At 31.6% G+C, this 19,447-nt stretch overlaps 1 protein-coding gene across 3 annotated transcripts in view; it reads left to right on the forward strand.

Annotated features, from left to right (window-relative positions):
• The window catches only part of LOC143190637 (disks large 1 tumor suppressor protein), a 308,341-nt gene that overhangs the window by 146,105 nt on the left and 142,789 nt on the right, over positions 1 to 19,447 (forward strand). The window lies entirely within an intron of this gene.

Consider the following 19,447-nt stretch of genomic DNA (forward strand, 5'->3'; position numbering starts at 1 on the left):
AAATATGTCAACACTTTTACGATAGGCACTTTGTCCTTTTAGCATCTATGTCACTGTTTTAATGCACACTGAGATTTACTTATAATTCACTGAAATACATTAAATCGTTTTACTTTCTGAGGACGAAGTCATCATTTTCTAGGAACTGGAGAACCTCAACACTGATGTACTGATGAAGTATCTGTATATAGTACCTGTTCGCATCTTTGGAGATAGTCCCTGATAACGTTATCGACAGTTTCTATTTTCAAGTACTTATTCAGGTTGTCTTTAAGAATGTACCACGGAGCATTAATAATACCTCGTTGTACCTTTTTTTGAAATCTTTATATATTATATTTCTATTTGTTTGGCTTGTACAACCCCAGAGTTAAACACGATAAGTCCACACTGGTTTCTAGACTTGTTGGTAAAGTAAAAGCTTATTATATGCTGACAGAGCTGAGTATCTACCCAAGAACCACTTAATTTTTTGTACCTCAGCTAAAGTTATTCACATTTTTTCTTAACGTATGGCTTTCACCCGTGTTTAACATCAGGGGTCATGCCAGGATATTTTTGACTGTGCTTCCATTCATTCTGGAATAAGATTCTTTTCCTCAATGACTGATGAAATAATTTGGACATTGTCGGCAGTAGTGATATTGGCCGGTATCTTTCAAGACGCGGCTTGAAGTTGCTTTCCTGGTTTAGAAATCATAATAACTTCAGCTACTTTCCACATATTGTAGTCTGAATGAAGCATTTATTAGGTTGATTATTTTAATTAGTGCTTTTCTTGGAAGTTGCTTTAATAACTTCCCGGCAGTAAGGTCAAAATCAGAAGGCATTTTTTCGATAATACCATTTTTTATTTCTATCTTAATCTTGGTTACAGGTTAAGACCTTACTTAACCTTAGTGACAAATGGAATATTAATCCTTTCCTGCCCAATGGCACAGTGTAATGATTTAATACCATCCAGTTTTTAAATACTGTTTAAACTTCTACGTTGATATTGATTATTTCAGTATTGTCGAGATTATAAGACAAAAAGAATATAATAAATAGACGAGACATATGGTAGTGATACATTAAAATGTTCTCTGTATTGAAATATTTTTTAATAGCCGATAATTTCATTATAGAAATGGAAAATAGGAAGAATTACCCGCTACGGTTTTACAAATAAGGATAATAATTTAGATTTACACAATTTTTTTTTTAGATTTATAGTACAAATTTTAAGAAATTAAATTTGGATTTAATGAAATTTAATAAACTCGACGCTAATAGAAATTATTCTTTTTAAAAAATTTGTAGTAATGGAAATTATTCTGACATAGTAAAACATTTTATCAGAGGCAGTCGTAAAGGTTATGGCGAAGGATTTTTGAACGTTTTTAGGATTAATTTCAAATTAGTTAGTCTCAGATTCTGCAAGCAAATGCATAGGAACCAAACCAGTTTTGCAGGTGTAAATACCTAGTAATCCAATAATAATGTTAAAAATAAAACTGGCAAAGTATTATACCAAAAATCAATTAAAAGTTGTAATGACATTCGCAGCTAAGGCAACAGATAAAATTCAAAAATACGTATGCAATTATTATTACACTTTTACAAAATAAGCATTTTTAACTTAATTGACAACGGTCGGTTTAACATATTATGAAGGGTTTAAGGGTTTACAGGGAAGCTTTACATCTTCGTTAAAATCATTTTAAACCAATTGGATCTTGATTTTCATATTTTATTTTTCCTGTTATCATCCATTTGATTCCGGCTACGTTACTCTGTTCGGAATAATTTTTTCAGCAATATTTATTTGAATTTTCTTCATGTATTCATAGTTAATTTTTATACGGTATTCATTTTCAGTTATTTTTTTGCTCTTAATATGGTTCTTATTATATTTGTTTATTAATTAATATCTGTTGTCATTGCTTCTGCACTCTATATTATTATTAGTCTTATTAGAGTTTTCTTTATTCTATTTTTTTCTTCTATCTTGTTCTCTTGTGATTGTTGATTGTGGTGTTGATTTTTTTGTTTTATTCTCGTTCTTTATTTTAATTTACAACTCTTATTGTTTTTATTTTCTCGTTATTGAATTACTTCAATTTTTATGGAAGGTTTTTAGCTCCAATGCTCCAAAGCTTGATTCTGACCTGATCTGATTTTTGGTCTACTTGCAAGATTTGCAATTTTTGAGATTGTTTTGTTCTCCAGACCTTTCTTATTCATTGACATCAAAATCACTGCTTTCAAATTGTTGAAACTAAAATCGAAATTTATGGAGAATATGTAATACCGGAACAACACGGTAATGCTGCGTGAAATTTCTGTAAATGTCTTGTTGTTGATGTTGCGAATCAAACAACAAAATTAATTAATATTGAAAATTAAACAATACAATTTAGAACGCTCACTTGATTGATTAAGATTTAAGCATATAGAAATACCAAATCAAAAACAATTATTGTATATAGATAAATATGAAAACCAAAATTGTTTACATTGACTGCACTCTTTTTTTACTGATGACGTTTATCAAAATACATGTAATGACCATTATCTACGTCTTTTTAATAGTTACTTTATATTTCCCTAATATGTTGGATAGAATACCGTACAGTTTGCGAACATTTCTATTAGTCTATATATTCTACATTGTTTCTATATAACTAGAAATATTTTTGTTTTTATTTAGATAATACGTCTATATATGCGGTTAGTATGTCAACATATTGCTTTAATAATATTGTCTTAATAAATATATATAAATGAGGCTTCGTAGTTTTTACTGTATTCTTCATCTGGTGTGCTACAATACGAATATAGGAATATGTAAATTTATCTCTATTCATATCACGTTTTATGGTCTATAACATTTTGTGTAGCAATAAATAGGTTATAGTGTGGGATATTATTTTTGATTTTATGTCATCCACCTGTACGACAGTAGTTAAAGTTAAGAAGTTATTATTGTTCCCTGGGTATTAAAGTTATTATAAAGTTTGGTAGAGTCCATGAAACGTGAGTTTTGTTTTATTCTTGTAGTGTGTACCCGCAAATAACTTTGTTTTATTTTATTATTGTTAGAGATATATTTCTATTCATCTAGAGGATAGTCTTTTTGTTTTGTTATAAGTTTGGGACATTTTTAACTTAAGCAATAAGGCGTATTCCCCTATCGCGTGAATACCTACGGTTTTGTGAAAATAAAATAAAAACTGCAGTTCTTTGACGGCTCAATAAATTTTAAAAGCAGAATCAATAGTATATATTTGTAGGTCAACTTTTTATTTATTGTATTAATTTTATTATAACCTAATATATTTTTTTAATACAATAATTTTGAATATTCAGGATCATAAACTCTTCTTGTGCATAGGACTCGATTAGTAAAGTTTGGTATATTACGATCTGCTAAAATTTAATTAAACCTTTGCTGCAAATGTTTATTGAAGTCAGAAAAAGATCAGTAATAGCCAGTAAGACGTAATGTCGTCCTCTCATAATATATTGGCATTTTAATAATTTTTCTTCATTTTAACTGAAACTTTAACTTTTTCTAATTCAACCTACATATGGAAAATATTACTATTAGTGTGCTCACGAAAAAATCTTCCATCTAGTGTTAATTCTTTTACTTAATTATTCGTCTTAATAGTATTTACCGATTTTTATCATTAGTTGGATTACTTATCGATTTTTTTGACATTAGCAAAAAGTGAATGAAGCAGCAGTGACCAATTTATTAGTCTGTTTATGCACTTTGGGTGTACTGCCTAATTTGGGGAGAGAGTTTGTCTTTCTCGAGGATGTTTATTGTCTTGTCTAATGTATGTATGTTCTTATTGTTAACTGTCATTCTTCTGAGTGGTACTGATGGATGGATAAAGGTGATGTCTTGATGTATGGCCAACAGTTTGGCCGACAGAGTGGGGGCCCCTGGTAAAGCTCGCTTACGTGGGTTGTAGATAGTTGCTTTTACACCTCTACTTCACTGTTATGTTTTGGCCTATTATGAGATCTGAATCGAGACCTATGGCGGGAACAGGTTGATGTTGATTGGAAGGGCTTTCCTCGTAGAGAGTTTGCATTGTAAATTGGATTTCTTGTTCTGACTAAAAAAAACGTGTAATTAGCTAACTGTGACGGTATTATGAGTTCATGAGAAACATACGATATTCCTGAAGCACTTTATTTAATTTTAAATTGTTGTTATCTATCTTTTTCAGCTAACAATAACATCACAATATGAAGAAATTTATGCTCAGCATTCTTAAGTAAACTTTTAGAATTTGAGATACATGAGATGAAGAACACTTTTCGTGTGGATTTGCATTATGCGAGAAAAATGCGGAGATTTTGATATCTCGTCGTAAATATATCAACAGTCCGGATCGGAAAAATTTCATAATTACACATATGTCTACACAATCATTTCAAACCACTTTTTAGGTTATTTTTGGGTGTTGTACTATACCCTCCATATTTCACCATCTTTGAATTTAAAAAAATATTGAAAATTTTTACACGATTTTAAAATTTTATTAATAACTATAGATATAATATATTATATCTGTCTGCTAACTTCATGAAAATTAACTACATCAAGCCCAGTGCTAATATTTTAAATGCTGACTTCAGCAATTCAAAAAAAATTCTGGGTTTAGACTAAATATATTGGATTAAAGGCTGGAGAAAATATGGAAATTTTTAAAAAAGATGAAGATGTTTTTCGTGCTGTTATTGCAGACTTCCATAGAACATGCCAAGAGGTCAGGCATTACCAAGGGATTTCATTTAGATTAAGTTAAATCATTGGTGCCAGTATTGATACGATTTCCACTGCTTTATAAATCTGTGACAGCATAAAAACTAGGTGACGATTGTTGGGCTCATGCTATGCAGGATTTTGCTCAACGTGGGCTTGAACTTCTTGAAGATAGCATTGTTAATGAATGCTACTAGTGTAAACTATTTCGCCTTAAAAACGCTGCGGAATAGTAGTTGTTTCCAAATACAAAAATTGTGATGTCCTTTCTATTGATATTGATGTTTTTGAACACATCGGTCGAGCGAACATTTAGTATTCTTAAAAACTTAAAAACAGGAAGCCGCAATGGACTAAATACATAGTAGTTTTAACCGGCTTGGTGGCACAGTGGCAAAGGTGACAGGACGGTCCTCCTACTGGTGCGATAGTAGCGGGTTTGAATCTTGCTGGGGTATAGTCGTAAATGTATATTTGTGATTGTTTAATATTTGTGGTTGTCCTAGGGCAAGAGTATAAAATCCGACAATTCACATGATCCCAATCACGCCAGTAACCAGGCTGGGTGAGACCAGATGTCTTCTGGGATGATTTCTAAAGTTGGTTACACGCCAGTTGGTAGCCAACTTAAGAGGACCGTGGTTGGAAACCCACGTTAAGCTGTAGGTCCAATCACTAAACAATCAAAAAGAGGTTGACGTGACTAAAACAATATAACATCCATAGTATCTTTAATGGAGACAGGGGACAATATTAAGAAATGGGGCGGCATAACATTACGCTTTATTCCATATTATGAAAATATAAGAAATAAATATTGTTTAAACAGTTGAAACTTTTTTCATTTCTTAAACTAATTTTCAGCGGAACTTGGGAAACAGCAAATTTTTCTCGTAAATTTGGAGAATTTTACATGGATTATTGATTAATTTGATTAATTGGCATTGACAACCCTAATCATGTATTATATGTCAGTTCGTGTTCCCGAAATCGCTACGATTTTTGAGTCAATTGATATCATAGAACAAAATTAACAGTAAATAACTAGTAACAAGAGTAGAGTAAAAAGAGAATAGTTGAGAATAATACCGAAAATCGTTTGTTTAAAATATCTGGTTCATTAGAATATTTGCTAAATTTACTAGATTTTTGTTTATTATGACCAGGGTGATCCATTTAAATCACATTTATTTAACATATAGTTGTTATACCTCTACATTATACCAGTATCAGCGAATTTTATTGAATTTAAATTTGAGGGCGGTAATATAAAATTTGATTAACTAATGTAATTTATTATTATTTTGAATAACATTATTTCTGTTATTTTTGATGAATTTTTTATATATTATTAGTTATTCTACACTCGTATATCATAAATGAATGTATATATTTGTACTTTGATCTCAAGTATACTGAACTCTATAAAAATTAGGAAATTAAAATATTTTGATCAACACCAAACGTCTGGCAACTCGCGTTTTAAATAACAATCGGATAGTTTTAATGCTAATAGCTATGCTAAATTGCATTATTTATTCAAAATAGAGACTTTTTGTGCTAATTTTACGAACTAAGTATTTTTGTTATTTTCATTGACATTACCATATATCTATTAATAAACAACGTTTGTTTTCTATGAAAAAGGATATTAAAAGGTTAGATACAACAGGTATTCCTTTAAATAATTTATAACATTATTAGTTTTCTGTTTTTTGCATTTTATCTGAATCTGAATATTTGCATTTTATTGACAAAAAACTAAAATGTAAAATTTAGGTAATTGGTACATACTAGTTTAAAATGTTGGTAAAATGAATTTTTATTTTTTAGGATGTAGTTATTTGTTAATATAATTCCACGTGTTTGCAGTTGTAATGTAAGGTTGTTGATGTTTGAATTAGTCATAGCGTTGTTTGCTTTGCTCTTTAGACTCCGTGGTTTTGAATCTAGTCCAAGTAAGGGTGTTTGAGTTTATTTGCTAATTAAATTGTAAAATAGGATCGTTATATAAAACAAAAAATAATATAAAATGAAAATATCACTATCCGTAGGCAACCTATAAAATTTTTATGCGACTTGTATTAATACATTATATATGTAAACAAAATTAAGTAATTTCTTGATTCATAAACAATTATATTCTACATATTCTTAACATAACAAGAATCATATATCGCCTTCATGAAAACGTTTTCATTTATAGATATTTTCGTTATGATGTCGCGGTACACTTAAACCCAGAAGATTTAATACATCCACCACTATAGATCCACTTGCCCAACTCTAAATCTGTAATACTGTCAGTCTATTCTGATCGATTAGATTGTATATTTTCTTATAATTTTATATAAGCTTTGTTTCACTTCAACTTTCTAAATTGACAAATTATTAATATCTTCAAAAACACACACTTCACAATTAAAAAAAAAGGTTTATAACCTATAAACATTTGATATGATTGATGTATGATACCCTTTTTAACGATATCTTCATTTTATCATTAAAAAATGCATATTACAGGTCAATTGAAAAGTTCTCGGCCTACCATAGTAAAACACAACATAATTCTCTTCAAGTGTAAGACACTGATTATAGCGACCCTCCAACTTTTCGATACCATTTTTGTAGAAGGATTTGTCCTTTGCATCAAAATAGGCCTCAGTTTCGGCGATCACCTCTTCATTCGAGAAACATTTCTTCCCAGCGAGCATTATTTTGAGATCTGAGAAGAGGAAATAGTCGCTGGGGGCCAGATCTGGAGAGTACAGTGTATGAGGAAGCAATTTGAAGCCCAATTCATGAATTTTTACTATCGTTTTCACTGACTTGTAACGCGGTGCATAGTTTTTGGTGAAGCAGCATTTTCTTTTTCTTCAATGCGGCCGTTTTTCGGCGGTTTTGTCATTCAAACGGTCCAATATCGCAATGTAATAGTTGCTATTGATGGTCCTTCCTTTTTCAAGGTAGTCAATGAAAATTATTCCATGCACATTGCCAGCCGACTGTTGCGTTTTCCTAAGCCTTGGAGCGGGTTCGTCGTGTGCAATCCACTCGGATGACCGTCGATTGGACTTCGGAGTGAAATAATGAAGCCATGTTTCATCCATTGTCACACATCGACGCAAAAACTTGGGTTTATTACGCTTGATCATCTTCAAACACTGCTCCGAATTATCAACTAGTCGTTGTTTTTGGTCAAAAGTGAGCTCGCGCGGCAACCACTTTGCACAGAGCTTTCTCATACCCAAATATTTGTGAATTATATGATGTACACGTTCAGTTTTCGTCGGTAAAAATCTCTTTTGGACGTCCACTGCTTTCACCGTCTTTAGTGCTCATTTCACCACGTCTAAACTTAGCATAACAATCCTTGATGGTTGTTTTTCCTGGGGCAGTATCCGGAAACTCGGCACCAAGCCAAGTTTTTGCTTCAACTGTATCTTTTGCTTTCAAAAACCAATATTTTATCAATACGCGAAATTCCTTTTTATCCATTTTTTTCACAAGAACAAAAGTTGCTTCACTCAAAATGCTATAATTTACAAACTAATGATCCGACAACTATCAAATTTATACACACATCTTTTGAGACTTCGGGAACTTAAAACATATCGATTTAATTTTAGTAGCGCCATCTATGTGTCCGACCAGGGAACTTTTCAATTGACCTGTTATGATGAAAAACATTTTTGAAATTCGAAACATTTTCATTGTTACGTAGCGATAATACAAATATTGATAGAAATTTACAGAATTTTTATTTTAAAAATATTCAAGTACTGTTTTTCCCATTAATATATGTTGTTCATCAGATGTAACAAGAAATTCAGTCAGATGTCTTTACGAATGTTATTAATATGACTTAGCACTAATATCAACATTTGCTTTTGATTACAAAATATTCCGTAGAAATACTTTTTGATTTCCAAAAAAAGTTATACATCATATATTGTTTGTTTTGTTTTCTCCAGAAAAAGCAACTGCCAGGTGGTTTCTTGAGTGTCATGTTTTGTCTCATTTTTTCACACAGTAGAAAAACAACAATGAATATACTATTTAGCTCTTTCAAATGTGTGTTTGTGTCTCTGTGATTTAATGTGATTAAATTTAGTGACGGATGCCAGATGGATAGAAACATAGTGAGTATTTGATTTAACTCTTCTCGTGACTTTATTTGTCATCAAACTTTTCATGTTCAATAAAATCTTATATTAACATTTTCTATTTTTTATCTATTTCCCAAATAACATTTGACCAATTTTCATAAACTAATCTTAATCACAGAGAAATAAAAGACTTAACGGTTCAATAAACACTCAATTGTTTAACGCGGTTAACTAGATTTTTCTATTTTCAGAAAATGTAGTTTGGTCCTCTTATTTTTATAGTTTCTGTATCTCTCCCCTTATGATCCAGCTCAACCACACTTTATTCGGTGAAAATTAATCGGTAGTCTTCATTGTTATATTTGATCATTCTTTTTTGTCACTTTATAAATGTTGAATGGTAGGATTTTTTTAATAATTTTAAGTATATATGGAAAAGTTTACACTTCTGTTAGAATGTGTTGATTTGTATACTATTATCCAATTACTGGCTGTTCTACTATTTGTTTAAATTATTTCTAGTAACATAATCCATTAGCCGCCAATATATAGTAATTTATTATGATGTTAATTGTAAATATGTTAAAATGTTGTTTTCTATATATTGATAATTAAATATCTCGTTAATTTGGTTTGTTTGTAATTGGTAGTAAACTATTTAGTTTAATAGCTGAAATAGCGATGAATATTATTAATTAATTGATTGCCGAATTAGTTCAATACACACGTCGTCACAAATTCATTAAAGTCTAAATTATTTTTTATAAACGCGTCTTTAAAATTAAAGTCCACCAATTATCTCCAAACTGCGAAAATTATTAACTCATCGTTATAATATTTTGAACCCTGAATATCCATATTTTTGTTTATTGAGAAAAGTTTGTTTCTACTATTAAAAAAAAAACAATTTTTAGTTTAGGGTAAGGGTGCATTACAGAGATAAACCTTAGGAAAATCAATGAATGAAATTGGTTCATTGAAAATGTATTATAAGAGTTCTTTTTCCCATTAGAGCCTTTATTGGAACACGTAAAGTTAGTATGCTGTACTTGCTGACAAGCAAATATGATACTTTCTGTTTCCTTCGGATACATTGACTCGAATATTCCTAAATATGTCTCAGGCTCTCAGATTTTGATTGACTTGTTGAAGTTTCAAGAGATTGCTAATCACACAGATATCAAAGAAAGAATATATATGTTTAAATATGGATTAGCTTCTATTAATTTTTATCAACTGCAGATTATTATAGTTTTTTAAATTCTTTTAAAATGGCAAACGAAACGTATCTAAGAAGAAATATTTTTAATTTATAATTTAAAAATCTTTTAAATTATTTTATATCAATGAATATTTTATTATTTTATATCAATAAATATGCTGAGACTTATTCGTTCATTTATCATCAACATCAGAAAGTTTTGCTAGTTTTTGTTAGTCAAGTTAATTCCTATGGCTTCTTTTTGTGAAGGGTTGGTCTTTGTAATATTAGAAAATACTGTATTTATTAGATTCTTGTAATGTGTGTCTGTATTCCTGTCTTGTATCTTGAAAATGTATATTTATCGATAAAAATTGGTAATATATATAATGATTGAAACATGTTCCACTATTTATTACAACTTTTCCCATATTTCTGGAAGAATGGCGATATAGTTTCAAAAGAACAATGTTGATTTGGTAGCACTAATTATTCCATTTTGATTCATTTTCGCACTTGTGTGAAAACCGTGTCCCGGCAAACGATGCTGCTTCAATCTCAGTAAGTAGAGGACATTAAAGGAGGACATTAAAATATTGAAAATTTGTTCAATTGACGTCGGTGGATATCTGAATTAACTAGTGTAGTACTACACAACACCTTGCTGATCTCACCATATGTACAGTAAAGCTTAATGCATATCCTTTCAGGTGTCGATGGGGATGACTGGCTGGACTAACTCATAACTTGTTGCAATTGAGATTGCTGTAATAGATTTACTTCTCTTTGCCAGTCACAATACATTACCTAAAATTCCTCTTTTTCGCTTGGTAAGCAATGAAATCTCGATATTGAAAATGTTCAAAATCACATCTTCAGTTAATTCATGTATTAGCTATTTTCTTTCCTCCTCATCACTCAAGTACTACTGTCTAAGACCTTGAAAGTTTGAGCTAGGAGTTAGTTTAGACATCAATGTCTTAGAATTTTTTGGTCTTCCAGGCCGTTCTATACAATTGGAGTCAAAATCAGCACTTTTAAAACGTTGAAACGAAATCCGACAATTGTGATATGATGGAGTAGTGTCACCATAAATGTCTGAAATTATTTGATGTGATTCGGCAGTATATTTCTTTAAGTAAAGCGAAAGTAATGTACGGTTAAGCTCAGAAGGCCTAACCGCTCTCATCAAGTCCTATCTATCGGACAGATATTTCCAGGTCAATATCAGGAAAACACTTTCCAGTCGAAAACCAATCGATGCTGACGTATCTCAAGGCTGGCCCTTTTTTAATCTATTTATTTCAGATCTGCCGGGAAAACAGCACAATGACGTCACGTTTTATGCTGACGACACTGCTTTCTTTCTTCAGGCTTCCACGCTCGAGAGTACCATTAAAGGAGGTTTACAGAAGCATCTCGATCATGCATGGTTTAAGTAGTTTAAATTCTGTAGGTTGAAAATCAATCCCATCAATCCCCCTGAAAACACAGGCCATCATTTTCCATAAGAATCGTTACGCACTGCGCGTCTCGCAACTTCGAAATCGATAGCGCAACAATTCCTAGCTGGATAATGTCACGACTGACGGTTCGGTTAGCATTCCCAAATCAAGAAAGCAATCCAGAAAATTTCCGGGATAGCAAACCTGCTATCTTCTCTGATCTTTCCTTCTAGCAGACTTCCCATTTCCATCCAATGCTTATTTTACAAGATGCTAATTCGGTTCGTACTCCTCTACGGATCTAATGTCTACTTCAAGTTTGTCACACAACCATGTGAAATGGCTTCAAGTTTTCCAAAATAAGCTCGTCAAGAGAATGATTAAATGCTCCATGGTTTGTCAGAAATAATCAAATTCATAGAGAAACTGACACTCCAGAAATCAAGCACTTCAAATCTCAATCCTTCAACAAACAAGAACTCAGCTCAAGTTTTTCGGAAAACATCTTTTTCGCGAGCTGGTCGACATGCTGGGAGCTTATTACCGCTAATCTCCACTATTTCTAAGTTGAAACGACCTCATGTGTCGCTGCAGTCATAACTTTCTCCCCCATACGACAGCACCCAGTCATGTTTTAACTCAAGTTCGCGAATCTGTAGTTAGTTTCACTATAAGTTCTTTCGCCGAGTCTTCGTGCCTTATAACGACTATATTAACTATAACGATTGGCGGGTGCTCCCTAAATGGTGGATCCCCAAATTTAATGCAGTAGCAGCAGCGATCCAAGGAGTTAACTATGAGCCGGTTTCAGTTTATCGTATTGGTAAGTCTAGAGGCAGTCCCACTACCTGGTTTTGGGATAGAATAAAAGAAGTAAAAGTTATGAAATATAATGAAATGAAATTTAAAATGTTCCTTGATTAACGTGAGTATATACTGAACGATTTGTTAATACTAAGGGAAAACTATAAAAAAGCAGAGAAATATCAAGATCATAGATAATTAGAGTAAAAGATAATTTTCTTCCATTAATATCTCGTATTTTAATCAATAAATCTCTGATTGAAATACTCGCAGGCACCTAACATATCGGAAGATAACAAATAAAATAGTGAAGTATGTTAAATATGGAGGATTAAGCCTTTAAAATGTTTAACAACATACAATTTGTTAGATTTCCCATCGATTTACTAATTATGCCGTAAATTCGACCGATCGAGCGGTCGCTGATTTTTATGTTGCGTGTCCTGCGTATCGGCCGGTTTCTTTCTGGCATGAGCCTGATATACGTTCCGTAAAGAGAGCTATTATGTACGTTCGTTCATAATGCCCTTGTAGTTCTGTGTTTGATCGGGCTGGAACTTGAATTATATGGTTCGTGACCTCTTATTTTTGTCGTCTTGTTTTGTGCTTTTTTCTTTTTTTAGGTACTTTGTCATTTATAATTACATCGAGCTTTAAGTGTTTTAATTAAAATACTACATGTCATCTTCCATTGACATGAATTTAGACTTTTTTAGTAATAGTGGATAATTTAAAAGATATTTTTGTATATCTTTAAAAACGCTTCTTCAATAAAGACTAAAAAATTGTGATCTCATGTTACTTCAAAAAATATTTTATGGAAGATTCGAATTTTGGAACATCGATACATAATGATACTGATTTGTCTTTATCTGTTATTAACAAAACCAAACTTATCTTGACGACATCGATTTTGAGACATCTCAATTATTGTACCATTCGGCCTTAACTCATGGCATTGCCTTCACGAATTGACAGCCCCTAACCATTCCAGTCATGTGATATACACGTGCCAAGTTTTGGTGACTCCAAATTCCAAATTGAACTAGTGCATTTCACCTTTGGTCACCGTTTACCTTGTGCTACAAGCTTTTGTCCAAATTCAAGTAGACTGTGTTAAAACACAGCAACTTCAGCCCGCTTTTAGTGGGCTTACATCCTGAACTGTCATGCTTTGGCCAGGAATCCACTCATTAGGGGTGTTCTTCAAAGCTTCAATCTCATGCAACTGGAATAGTTTATGATTAGGTATATTTGAGCACCTTCAATTCACCTATTGTGACCTCACAACTTCAGCTACTCTGCTTTAGACCAAAAAGTGAATTGGTTCTACCCATTTTGATTTATTGTTATTATATTTTGATTACAACATATCCATACCTATTAAAACAGACGTGAAATACTAGCGAATAATAAAGCACCAACAAAACATATTTTATGAGGTGGTAATTAATTTAAAAATTTTGAACTCCTGTAAACTGAAAAAGTTTCTCTCAAGGCAAATTTGACAATATTATTTTTAAGAAGTATTAATATTAAGAAAATCTTAATTTTTTATTTTACTTATTTCTTTTTTATTTTATTTCATATATTTGTCAGTGAGGAATGTTAAGGTTTTCCAAAACTTATGCAAAATTTGATGGTGTATGATAGAGTTATGTTATATAACGACATAATTTAGAGATTTAATTTACTAACTAAAGTATTTATTTTTTAATACTTTTGCTATAGCTGTATTGTTTTCTATTGCAATCACATCAACTGTAACTAACCTTCAACATTACGAGTGTTGAAAAACCAAATCTCTACCTCACATTATTAAAATAATGTTATTTATTCGTAATATTATATTATTGTGTTTTTACTTTTATATTCCTCAAACGCTTTGAACTGAAATTTAATCAATAATATAAGTAAAACTTATCATTTGCAGTTTCAACACTGAAATGTGAAAAATACCTTAAGACCTAGAAAATGCTCTGTTTGTGTATACTAATTCGTATAAACAATAATGCCTTAACTCTAAAAGATTATATCGATTTTTCCATTGATGAATAAGTTTGTACTACTTCTAGTGGTTCATAATTAATTCTTGTGTTAAGGTACTAACATACGTCATTTATTTCAACTGTCAGAACTGTATAATATGAGTAACATCTGGAGATATGGCAATAGCAATATTTTTAATTTTGGCAATATAGGCCGAATAAATAACATTTGTTTCCGAATTTTGACTGATGGATAACCATTAATTTTAGCTGTGGTGCTTTTTGAAAGAGTTCCGATTAAAATCTTGTTTTAACTCATTGACGCAGAAAATCCCTTTTAAAAAATACTAGTCATGCTATTCATAGGCGTAGAGTTTTATTTATATTTTTTATTTAACTATATAAGACCTTGTGAAAAAAAAACTTGTATTCAAATATATGTTTATGAAATTTATATGTGCCCCAAAACATAAATTTTTTAGTTGCCTAGTTCTCGTTTGAAATTCTCAAATTCTCACTATAGTTAATAATTAATTGATATCCGCATAAGATTATTTGATATAATCTGAGATACTGTCTTCCTTGATATAGGATAAGTCGTGACAAATCGCGAGACTAGACAGTAATTACTAAATTTATAGTTATTGTTCATTCGTCGGTGTAATATTCTAATATCGTATAAGGAAGTGTGGCCGCAATTTAGCGTCCGTTTCTTTTTTAATTTTTATACTAATAGAAATAATTTTAAAAAATATTTTAGAGTCTCCTTTTTACCAACTAAGGTTTAGTTGGACAGGACCTACTGTTTAACGTGGACTCCGAACGACGCTCCTCAGCATTAAGCCTATAGACTAGTGAGACATCCGGTCTTACCCAGCTTGGTTACTGGCGCGATTGGGATCATTTTACTCGTCGGATTTTACGCCATTGCGTAAGGATAAACACAAATATTAAACAAACACAAATTTACAACCATGCCCTAGCAAGATTCGATCCCGCGACTATCGTATCATCAGAAGAACCGTCCTGTCGCCTTTACTACTGAGCCAACCTAACCGGCAATAAAAATATTTTGTTCTTACTCTAAAGTTATACTAGCATTTGAACCCATGTTGCAATCTTCATCGACGTAGTCACTACTATCATCCTCTCATATATTTTGGTAATTAACGGATATGTCATTTGCTTTGTTAAAAGTTTTTTTATATTTTCTGTAATATTTTTATCTTTCTCGTTTTGGAGCTTTTCTTCATAAGCCATTTCCTCTTCTTTTGTTTTAATTAATTGTTTGGAGAGTGTGATTGTTTCGTTTGGAGGGGTTCTGACTTATCGAGGAGTTGATGGTTTTGTTTATACAAGTGGCGGTATTTTACGTAATGCATTGGGGAATGAGAACCATTCGATTCCCATTGCTCCGAATATTAATTTTTAAATAGGGACTAAGATAAAATAAAACATGATCTAATTTTTTTCGAAAATTAGTCATATTTCTGAGATTCTCTTTCTTTCTTTTAATTTTGATATGAAAAAGTTTTTTCTATGGCTAGATGGCAGCCTTAATTCCAGCCATCAGCCATGAATTACTAAGCTCAACTACTCTAGAGAGCAACATAGAGGCTCTTGTCATAGATTCTATAAATTTTGTAATCGTTTATCGTTGGTTTTTCAACATATATACATCTTTAAGGATAGATTGCCTCCATGGCGACTCTCGATCTCTCCATGAGTAGTCTACCAAGGGATAATCCTGACTCTAGTAATATCAGCACCTAATTCAATCAATATAAATCTGAGAAATATCCTGAACACCTTTTTGTATTCTCAGACGGCTTCAAGAGCAATGACTACGTGAGGGCAGCATTTACATCGGTGATGCCAGAACGACGTTTCAGGCTCCCCGTTTCATCGAGTTTATTGACGGCTAAACTGTTTGCCATGTATAGAACAGAAAAATTCTAAAAACAATTCAAGCAATTGATTTTCTAATACAGTGCCATTAGTCCATAAGGTGCTCGCAAGTATTTTGATTAGTGATATGTATTGATGAAAGCCTAATCTAACTTTTAAATTTGACGATTTTGGCATTTCCCTGCTCACAATAACAGCTTTCCATCTCAAGTATTTTTCAATTATTCACTGTTTACATAGAATTATTCACTCTAAGCATGGAATGCTTAGAGTTGTTGTTGTTTATTTAGAAGAAATCTGCTGTCAAAGTTCATCAAAAACCTTTAGAAGCATTTAGTGATGCTGCATCGACTTATCCCAATTGTCAGTTTTGCTTTTAACGCTTAAAAAGAGGTGGCTTGGATTTCAATATGACGAAATGGTTTCGAAGACAAAAAAATCGAAGACGACTCAGGGATTCAAATTCAAAGAACTTTCAGAGAGTTTAATTGTTGATGAAATGTGAGGTAATGTAATACGCCCAAATTGAGGGAAAATATAACTTTTACTGTTATCGTTTCGGCATCATGGTTTCATAACATAATTAAGTGCTATCAGAAAGGTTTTGTGTATTATATACTGCTAAAACTGAATAAAGCTATAATTGCAGATGTCTAACTATATCTCCTTTTGATCAGATCAAAATAAATACATTTCGATAAGCTAATTTATTTTTACTTGAATGAAGTGATTTTACAACTAGCGATTTTTAAATGACTTTCGTCATTTAAAATTAATTTAGTTTAAAGTAATAGTAATTTCATAGAGCCAACACGGAACAATAAAAGATTAAGTAAAGGGAAGTAAATATTAGTTACATTGAAAAATAACATGTTTTTGTCGGGTATTTATCATAAATTCTGATATAATTTAATCCTAATTATAAATCATGTGGGTTATTATACATTTTAACGGGCGATGCATATGAAAACGGGTAACCGATAAACGTCCCAAGCGAGTGTTTCACGAAATATATTTAGGATGAGAAAGGATGGAGTGGATGTTTCTTTCGACCCGGTTTCGTCTACGGTTTTTTGATCGAATCGTTAGTAATTGTTTTCAATCGAGAAATGGCGGCTATTTTTAGATTCAATGAAAATTGACCCTTGTTTCGAATGGTTCGAGAACGCGAAGGGTTGCCGGATAATATCCGAAAGATGCTTGTTGAAAACGGAGCTCTTTTTAAATAATGGTAGTCATTCGACAGTAAAAATTAGACTCATAGGCGTAGGATGGTAAAGTTGCGCGTTCTAAATGTATTTTATTGTATTTTGTGTTCGCTTCTTTCTGTTTATAATACGCGTTTATTTTTAAAGTAACTTTTTCATTTGTTAAACATCTGTTTTTATTCCTAGTAATTAAAAATAAATCTTTAAAGTGTTAACGATGGTTCGTTACACTTGGGAGCATTTGTAATGAAATTAACTTTTTTTATTGTAAACAAAGAACTTTTTATCAGAATCGAAAAAAAATTAAGATATTTTTTATTACAGGAAATAAAAAAGCTTGTATTGTAGGAACAATAAATGAATAAAAAAGATGAAGGTATATTTATAAGTATATAAATATTGTAATATATACCAAACCAAACAAAATTTATATTTCTATAAATAATATAAATATGTAACAGCTATTAAATTTTAAAAATGCCTAAGTACACAGTTTATTATTTTTATTATATATTATTTTTTCTTCATTTAATCAGAATTCTCATTTCCCAGAAGTCACTTACACACTTCAATATATTTGTGTGTTCAATATAATATTATGTAATATAATATAAACAATCCTATTTCCACGATTTAGTAGAAACAATATACCTATACTATATATAATATTCAATAGGTAATGCTCATTCCCTACAGGTATTTTTAATGTATTCTTTATATTTTTAAAAACTTTTTGCATTAGATTTATATCAGCTGGATGATAAACATTTACTTCGGGAACTTCCTGGATTTTTAAATAGATTTAATGACACTTGACACATTTAATATTTAAGACATAGGTCTGGAAAATTAGTCCATTTTTGAGGGAGGCGATATTATTGGGAGAGAAATGACAATTTTGGAACACTGACATTTTACCATTTTTATATACTTTAAACGCATGGGCTAAGTTTTTTCTTCAAAATTAGCTTTATTCGTCAACGTAGCGTTGCTGGGAGGCAAATCTGGCGAATACGGTGGATGTGGAAGGAATTCGAAGTTCAATTCATGTAGTTTTGCCATTGTTTTGATTGACTTTTGTGACACGGTGCGTTTCTTGACGAAACATAATTTTTCCTTCGCCATATCTGGTTATTTCTTTGCAATTTCGACCTTCATCCGCTCCAATAACGCTATATAAGATTCTCTGTTAATGGCATTTCTCTTCTCAAGATAGGCGATGAATATTACGCCACGCATCTTCTAAAATACCGAGGCCATAACCCTCCCAGCCAATTGTTGAGAGCGCAATCGTGAGGGTGTTTTGGACGAGCTTCACCAGTTGGTGCCCACTCACAATACGTTCTTTTGATATTTTCACGATGTTAGCTAATTCGCGAAACTTTACTTTTCGGTAATTTAAAACTATTTTGTTAATTTCTTTCGTGTTACAACCTCATTTGGACGTCTCCTGCGTTTTACATCATCGATGTCTCTACGACCACGTTTGAAGTCAGCAAACCAAGGTTTTAGTTTTGTTTTTGATGGAGCGAAGTCCTTATAGTTAATAAGTGTTAAGAAGTAGTGTAAACTTAAACGAGGACGACATTGTTTTTTATCCATTGTTTTGAAAATTACAAAAGTAGTATCATTCTTGCCACAGTAATTCACAAAGTTGTGAATAGAATATCATAAAGTATTAACAGCTTTCTTTTAATGGTTGGTACTAACTGAAAAGCGGTGAATTCAATAAAATTAACGCCATCTATGTGTTAGGCCTGAAACTTTTCAGCCCAAGTGTTATAATATATAGATAATATACATCTAGCAACTGATTGAGTAACGCAAGCTTACATATATTAGTACTTCGATGGTCTTCATAACATAATAAACATAAAAATAAAATAGTTTAAATTTAAGGTATAGGTTTATTCATGTATACTAACATATGCTGAAAGATCACTAGCCGAAAACTATTTCAAATGGGAAACATACAAGCATAACAGGTCAATTGAAAAGTCCCCGTAACACATAGCGTTA

Source organism: Rhynchophorus ferrugineus, unplaced genomic scaffold (assembly GCF_030347505.1).
Source record: "Rhynchophorus ferrugineus isolate W39M unplaced genomic scaffold, kcgeb_rfMv2 rfM2, whole genome shotgun sequence".
NCBI lineage: Eukaryota > Metazoa > Arthropoda > Insecta > Coleoptera > Curculionidae > Rhynchophorus > Rhynchophorus ferrugineus.